The sequence below is a fragment of the Aythya ferina genome, assembly GCF_964211825.1.
Source record: "Aythya ferina genome assembly, chromosome: W".
Classification (NCBI taxonomy): domain Eukaryota; kingdom Metazoa; phylum Chordata; class Aves; order Anseriformes; family Anatidae; genus Aythya; species Aythya ferina.
This window is the reverse complement of record NC_140313.1, coordinates 16,345,769-16,353,870: the sequence shown is the minus strand read 5'-3', so window position 1 is coordinate 16,353,870 and position 8,102 is coordinate 16,345,769.

Genomic DNA, 8,102 nt, shown 5'->3' with positions numbered 1-8,102 from the left:
TTGATTGCAGCACATGTTTCACAGTCATGAATAACCTGTGCTATAGCGTCCATGGTCAGGTCCACCCCTCGATCACGAGCCCATCTGTATGTTGCATCTCTACCTTGATGACCCAGTGTCGTCGTCGTCTCCGTCGTCTCTATACCTAGATTTGGCAGAAGACTCTCTGTGTTCTAAACGACCTGAATCTCTATACCATTTTTTCACCTTCTCTACAGGGGCAGCTTGCACTGCTACAGCTCGTTTCTCTGACCCCGTTACAGGGTCTGCCACAGGGGTTGGAATACCCTCTGCAGGGTCAACTTGCACTGCTACAGCTCTTTTCTCTGACCCAGCCACAGGAGCTGGAGCGGCTGCAGGAGCTGGAGCGGCTGGAGGAGCTGGAGCAGCTGCAGGAACCGGAGCTGGAGCGGCTGCAGGAACTGGAGTTGGAGCAGTTGCAGGAGCTGGGACTGGAGTAGCGGCAGGAGCTGGAACTGGAGTGGCTGCAGGAACCGGAGCTGGAGCAGTTGCAGGAGCTGGGACTGAAGTGGCTGCAGGAGCTGGGACTGGAGTGGCTGCAGGAGCTGGGACTGGAGTGGCTGCAGAGTCCACCGTAGGGGTCACAGTGGCCGTTGGATCTGTCACAGGGCTTGGAGTGGCCGCAGGGTCTGTCACTAAGTTGATAGCAGTATCCATGGCAGCTCGATAGGCATGAGCCAGGCCCCAGCATGTTACAATGATTTGTGTTACTTTGGAACTGCCAGAATCATGACACCTTTTTTTCAAGCATTCTGCCAGTTTTTGAGTATTTTGCAGTTGTTCAGGGGTGAATTTCCAAAACACTGGGGGTGCCAACTGCTCTAGATGCCTGCCCATATCCTCCCATACTCCCTGCCACCCACAACTATACTGCCTCCAGGCAGATCTCCGGATGAGCTTCCTAAGTAGTTGTTTAACTTTAAGCAGAATCTGAAGTGCATTCAGGAGGCAGAACAACAAGACTATGCTGGTCTGAGTATCCCAAGGATATTCAATATCTTGGAGAGCTATTGTAACAAACTCGGAGGATAAGAGGGTGGTGAAGGAGGAAGGGAGAGTGATCAAGGAGGATACAGGGGTAGTGAAGGAGAAAGGGAGAGTGATCAAGTAAGAAAAATTATCTTCCCCTTTCCCCTCCACAGATTGACTCCCTAATGAAAAAAGGCAACAGATATAATTGCTAATAGTTTCCAAAATATAGTTTCCAAAGTATAGAATCAAAGATGTTACTGAGTACAAATACCAAGTTAGAGTCATGACCAAATATCTCATCGTCTCATAAGCCATTGCTACAACACTCAGTACCATAATGGTCTGAAAACAGGGCCCAGAGAGGATAAACAACATGACAGAGAGCACATACGGAAAATAACGTGCTATAATACTCAATTTGGAAAACAGGCGCAGCAAAGTTGAGATTAAACCAATCAGCATTATGACAAGTGACTATTAAGCAGGTCTAATACTTATACCAATTTTAGTTTAACACACTCTGGTCAGATCTGCCGTTATCTCAACCTTTCGAGCCCCACGTTGGGCGCCAAAAAAGACTGTCGTGGTTTAACCTGGCTGGCAGCTAAATACCACGCATCCGTGCGCTCACCCTCCCCCTCCCTCTCTGGGACGGGGGAGAGAAATGGAAAGTGAAGCCCGTGAGTTGAGATAAAGACAGTTTAATAAGACAGGAAAATAATAATAACAAAATAATAATAACAATAATAATAATAATAATACAATGGTGATAATAGGAAAGTAATAATAATATGTACAAACAAGTAATGCACAATGCAATTGCTCACCACCCGCTGACCGATGCCCAGCCTAACCCCGAGCAGTCCGGCCCCCTCCCCCCGGCTAGCCACCCCTATATATTGTTTAGCATGACGTCAGATGGTATGGAATACCCCTTTGGCTAGTTCGGGTCACCTGTCCTGGGTCTGTCCCCTTCCAGCTCTTACTGCACCCCCAGCCTGCCTGTTGGCAGGACAGAGCGAAAGGCTGAGATGTCCTTGGCTTGGTGTAAGCACTGCTCTGCAACAATTAAAACATCGGGGTGTTATCAGCACTCTTCTCATCCTAAGCCAAAACACAGCATTCCACCAGCTACTAGGAAGAAAATTATTTCTGTTCTAACTGAAACGAAGAAAATTAATTCTGTTCTAACTGAAACCAGGACATCTCTACTTTGGGCAATTCAGTGAATTCAGCTTGTACTTTCTCCAAAGTTCTATAAGCTCTTTTTCTCCCTCCCATGGCTGCTTGTCAAAACACTTTATTTATCTTCTGACAAGTTAAGCAACCTTGTGTGATTTGCTTTGGTATTTCAAAAATCCCAATGCAACCAAATTAAGTAAATGATCACTTAATGCCTTTGTACCCCAATGTGTTTGTGCATGCAAACCTCCCAATATTTGCCTCGCATAAGCTTTTGGCAAGCTTTAAGCATAAAAAGCATAAGCTTTCTCTCGCTTGTCTGGCAATGTCCATTTTCCTTGTTCTAACTTTGCCCCTATTTTCTCCAGTTTTTTCTGTTCCTCAGGGGTAAACGTTTTTTCTCCTCCCTCTCGCCTTTCTTCCTCCAATACTATATTAATTTTAGCGGCCGGAGTCCTCAAGGCTGCTTCCTGGGCTTCTTTATCTGCTAGATTATTCCCTCTGGTTCGGTAATCTAATCCCTTTTGGTGTCCTTTCACATGTACCACTGCTATCTCCTTTGGTTCTCTTAACGCCCTTAAAATTTTTATTATTAATTCTTGATGTATAAGATTCCTCCCTTGAGTATTAATTAAACCTCTTTCTTCCCAATTTTTTCCAAAAGTATGAACCACCCCATATGCATATTTAGAATCTGTATATATAGTTCCACTTTTCCCCTTTAATAGTTCCAGAGCCCTACATAGGGCATACAGCTCACAAGCCTGAGCTGACCATGATGGGCTCAATGGTCCTGATTCCACAGGTTCCAGGTCCTTATTAATTATTGCATATCCTGATTTTCTTTTTCCTTCCACTACTCGGGAGGAGCCATCTATGAATAGTGCTTCTCCCTTCTCTAATTCAGTATCTCTATAATCTGGCCTTACTTTAGTCTGGGTCTCAATTACCTCTAAATAGTTATGTTGTAATTCCTCTGATGGTTTTCCGAACAAAAATTGTGTTGAACTCTGAGCAGAGGTTACCCTCAGTTCTAAGTCAAGGGAGTCAATTAGTATAGCTTCATACTTTAGGATCCGGCTATCTGTTAATCATTTCTCTGCTTTCTGTTGTAAGACACTTCTGACAAAGGTGGGGTATGCACCTTTAAAGGAGCACTAAAGGTGATCTTTCTAACTTCCTCTATGCCATAGCGACCAAAGCTTGGAGATAAGCAGGCCACCCTCTACTGACTGGATCAAGTAACTTAGAACAATACCCCACGGGTTTCTTAATCCCTACCCAGTCTTGAGTAAGAACTCCATATGCTGTCTGGTTTGATGTGTTTACAAAGAGATAGAAAGGTTTTTCCAGATCTGGGAGGCTCAATACAGGTGCTTGTATTAATGCCCTTTTTATTTCCTCAAATTTTTGATCATCTTCTGCAGACCACTTAAGTTGGTTATTAGTTAATTTCTCATATAAGAATTTGACCTTTTCACTGTAGCTTTCAAGCTATGGTCTACAATATCCTACTAATTCCAATATTTGCCGGATTTCCTTTTTAGTTTGTGGGGGTCTTAAGGATAGGATCCCAGATACTCTGTTAGGATCTAACTTCTTTCTTCCCTTACTCAACCAATGCCCTAAGTATTTTACTTCCTGTTCCACAAACTGTAATTTTGATCGATGTTGAGGGATTTTTGAAACAGCAAAGATCCCATGACTTGCTGCAGCTGAGCAAACCAAGCTACCAGGACAACTATGAGAAGTTCCCATGACAGTGTTCCCACATCGCCCGATTGAGGAATTTAAAAAATATTGTTGCTAGCAGCTGGCTTCAAGGACAAGATCTACGTGACTGCTAATCACAAGGGGGTTGTTTTCTTGCAGGTGGGGTTGTTTTCTTGTAGTTGTTTGTCTGATTGCTTTCGACTAATAATCTTGTGTGAGACATTATCCGCCCCTGTTAAGTTTGCTGTCAAAGTCAGGCTATTCGGGTAATAAAGAGAGAGCATGATGTGACGATACTGGTGTCTGTCTTGTTTTCAGCCGTTCTTCCTGCAACAGATCGAGACACCTTTAATCCTTTTTCTCCTAGAAAATTTAACAATTTAATAGTAGATTCTCGGGTTCCCTCTTCAGTTTCTCCTGCTACTAATAGATCATCCACATATTGCAATAATTTTACCTCCCTGGGTAATGTGAAATCTTGTAAAACTTTTTCAAAAGTTCGTCCAAATAGTGACCAATAGTGACCCCCTCTTAATTGTTGTTTCCATCCTGTTTCAGGGTCCTCCCACTCGAAAGCAAAATAATGTCTGGATTTTTCATCCAGAGGGCAGGCCCAAAAAGCATCTTTCAGATCTATTACACTATACCAAGTATGTCTGGGAGAGATGACTTAGTAAAGTATAAAGATTTGCCAACACAGGGAATTTAGTGATTGTTCACTGATTTACAGCTCTCAGGTCCTGTACCATTCTGTATGACCCAACCAATTTCTTTACAGGGAGGATGGGTGTATTATGAGGTGACATACATGGTTCTAGAGTTCCTTTTTCCAGAAGTCTGTCAACTACAGGTTTTAATCCTCTTCGACCCTCCATTGGTATAGGGTATTGTTTAATTCTAATCGGACAATGTGGATCCATTATTTGAACATTTATGGGGTCCATTTCTATTTTTCCAATTTCCCTTTCCTCATACCACACTGAAGGGTTAATGAATTCTTCATCTTTTTGTGTCAAAGTGTATAATTTAATCTGCAATTTATCCCCTTGGCTTTGAATTGATATAGTATAAACTCACTTTAGGATAGAATAAAGCTTGTGGTTTGATATTGTATAAACTTACTTTAGGATAGAATAAAACTTGTGGAATGATATTGTATCTTACTTTAGGATAGAATAGAACTTGTGATTAAAAGTTAGCAAGGACAAAGTAAACAACATCTTGTTATCTGTAGACCTTCTGTTACGTTTAAGCATTTTGTTATTTGTAAACACCCCATTATCCGTTAACACTCAGGCAGGCTGAGACTTGAGATAACTTGAGTCAACTGTCTGTTATGTCCTGTTAACTGAGACATCCTGTTATCTGCCGACCCTCAGTTAAACCGAAAGACAACTCAGCATTTTTACAGCCTGGAAAACAACTGATTAAGAAAGTGCATTATGAGGAAGACTTACGGCCTTCCTCCCAAAGACCACTGCCCACATCCTGGAGACCCTGGCCCACAATTCTTGGAAGGCTTTGCGCAAGCGCAAGGACGGATAAGCTAATTAGCATACGAAGCGAGGGTAGGCGGGGTTAGGTAATGAATATGCATAGGTGCTAATTGAATATTCATTGTTTTGCTGCATAAATACGAGATAGTTTGTCACTTCAAACATGCACGATAGGCGGAAGGATCCCCCGTGCATCCAGCGCTGCAATAAAGAATATACCACTTAAGGAAATTCGGCTTTGATCTTTAAATCAGAATGCTCAAGTTTAATCTCAAAATCAAATCTCTTCCTAGTAAACTGTACTCCACTTCAATGAGCAAAAGTAAATCATTAAAACAAATTTTCTTCTCTGTTTCTACTTCTACATCTTTTAAAACAGGAACCTTAAAGGGCTCTCCTTTTGCCCCTATTACTGACATATAACTCTTCCCTTCTTCTATTCCTTTTGGAAGTTTTTGAATAGTGGATTTTTCAGCCCCTGTGTCCACTAAAAATAAAACTTCCTCTTTATGGGGACCAATTAATAGTTTTATCAAGGGCTCCGTTGAAGTCCCCAGAAGATATAGGCCCTGACACCCCTATTCTTCTTTGAATATTTTCTCATCTTGTTCTCGCTTACAACAGTTCCTCTGAGTATGTCCCTTCTTATTGCAATAGTAACAGACAGGAAATGTCGATTTCCCTCGACAAGGCTGCCCCCTAGAGGTTTTCTCTATTTTTTTTTTTCTCCTCTCCGGACAAGGTCTTTTTCTGACTTTCTCTTACTGCTGCTACAAAGATCTTGGCTTTTGCTTTTTGTTTTTCTTCATCTCTCCTAACATATACTTTCTCTGCTTCCCTAAGTAATTCTTCTAATCCTCTCTATTGCCAGTCTTCCAGCTTTTCTAATTTTCTTCTTATGTCCCCCCAGGATTTAGCTACGAATTGTGTTCTAAGGAGTGCAGTTCCAACCACTGTATTCGGGTCAATTCCAGACTACAATTGTAGGCTTTTCCTTAATTTCTCCAACCATTCTGTTGGAGATTCATCTTTCCCTTGTTGTTCATTAAATGCTTTATTGATGTTTTGCCCTCGGGGAACCGCTTCCCTTATTCCCCGCATGATTAATGTTCTCAAATCCCTCATATTCTGTCTTCCTTGACAGAATGATCCCAGTGGGGATCCACATTCGGCCATTTTTGGTCTCCTGGGGGTCCTGCTTGATTCTGTCTTTCCCAAATCCTCTTTCTAGCTTGCCTAATCATTCCCCTTTCCTCAGCAGTAAATAAGATTCTTAAAATCGACTGTATTTCTTCCCAGGTATAAGTATTGGGGCCTAGGAATTGGTTGTTTTTCAGGTACTCTGAGGGGGTCATTTAATAGGATCCCCATTTCTTTCTTAAAATTCCTTACATCTGTGGTATTTAAGGAGACTGCCACGAACCCGATGCCTCCCTGATTTCCTCCGAGGGGTACCTCTCTTAAGGGATATAGAGAAGCTTTCTCAGTTACGGCAGTCTTGCTTCTTGTACATGCAGCCGGAGGTCGGTCTAATTCTGGGGCTGTTGATGGTGGAGGCAGGGGCAATGGTGGTACTGCTGGAGATACTACAGACACTGGAGGAGGAGCTGCCAGGGGTGGATTGTTTGGATATGGAGGTGGTAGGTTATCATCTTTTTCTTTTTCCTGTTTTTCTTCTTTTTCTTCAAATTTCTCATCTGCTTTTAGTATAAATATTGAGGCTGGAAAAGGACGTGAAGTCCTGATCCATAATTTTGCATAATCACTTTCTTCCCGGCAAACAGGTTTCTTTGACTTAACATGTATATTTAAGGCCTGGCAGATCCAGTCTTCAAAGGATCCAAAAACAGGCCAGAAGACATGTGGTCTTAAAGGCTCCTTTGGCCATTCTATCATACAGTACTGGACCATTTTTAATTTACTCTTTCATTTTCTGGGGCCCCTATTGTTCCAATTTCTAATCATTATTCCTAATGGACTTTTTGGTGGTATGTCTGGTAATTTGCTCCCTTTCTTCTGGTCCCTAGTCTTTGATTTTGTCTGACCCATCTAGGAATTTTACTATGGCAATTCCCACAGTCCTTGGTTACCTTAGTAAGAGTGTCTTGCAGGGTGGTTAGGACCTATCACCCACCCACAAATCCTATGGGAATCGCTTCGGTCCTTCACCGGCCAAGTCCCTCGCAGGAGACTGGAACCGCAGTTAGAAGACCTCCACACTTGCTTCGGAACTGAGTTCCGTCTCAGTCACACTCTTACACACACAGGCAACCGAATCCCACCCAACCGAACGGTATATGCCTTAAATACTTATGACTCCGTCGTCTTCGTTCGGATCTTCACGCGCAGAATTATGGGCAAAATACAGTGCTGCAGCCGGCAAGGGAGCTCAAAATCTTTGCTTACCTTTATTCACGTTCAAGATGGCATTTGTCCTGAACATGAGCCATCAAATGGTGGGGCACCTCTCCTAGATCAAATTAGAATTCAGGAACCAAAAGCCATCCCGGACGAGCCCCCAGTTGTCATAAATGGCTGAGTCCCAAATAGGACTATAATCAAAGTTTACAATTTATTAAAGGAATAGAGGTAAGCAAACAGCGCTGGGTGCGCTGGGAGTCTCTGCTCCACCAGGGATGAAGGTGGGCACAGCTCATAGTGGCGGGCACCTTGCTGTACACCCAAAGATTGCCCCACCGCACTGTGCCAGCGCTGTGC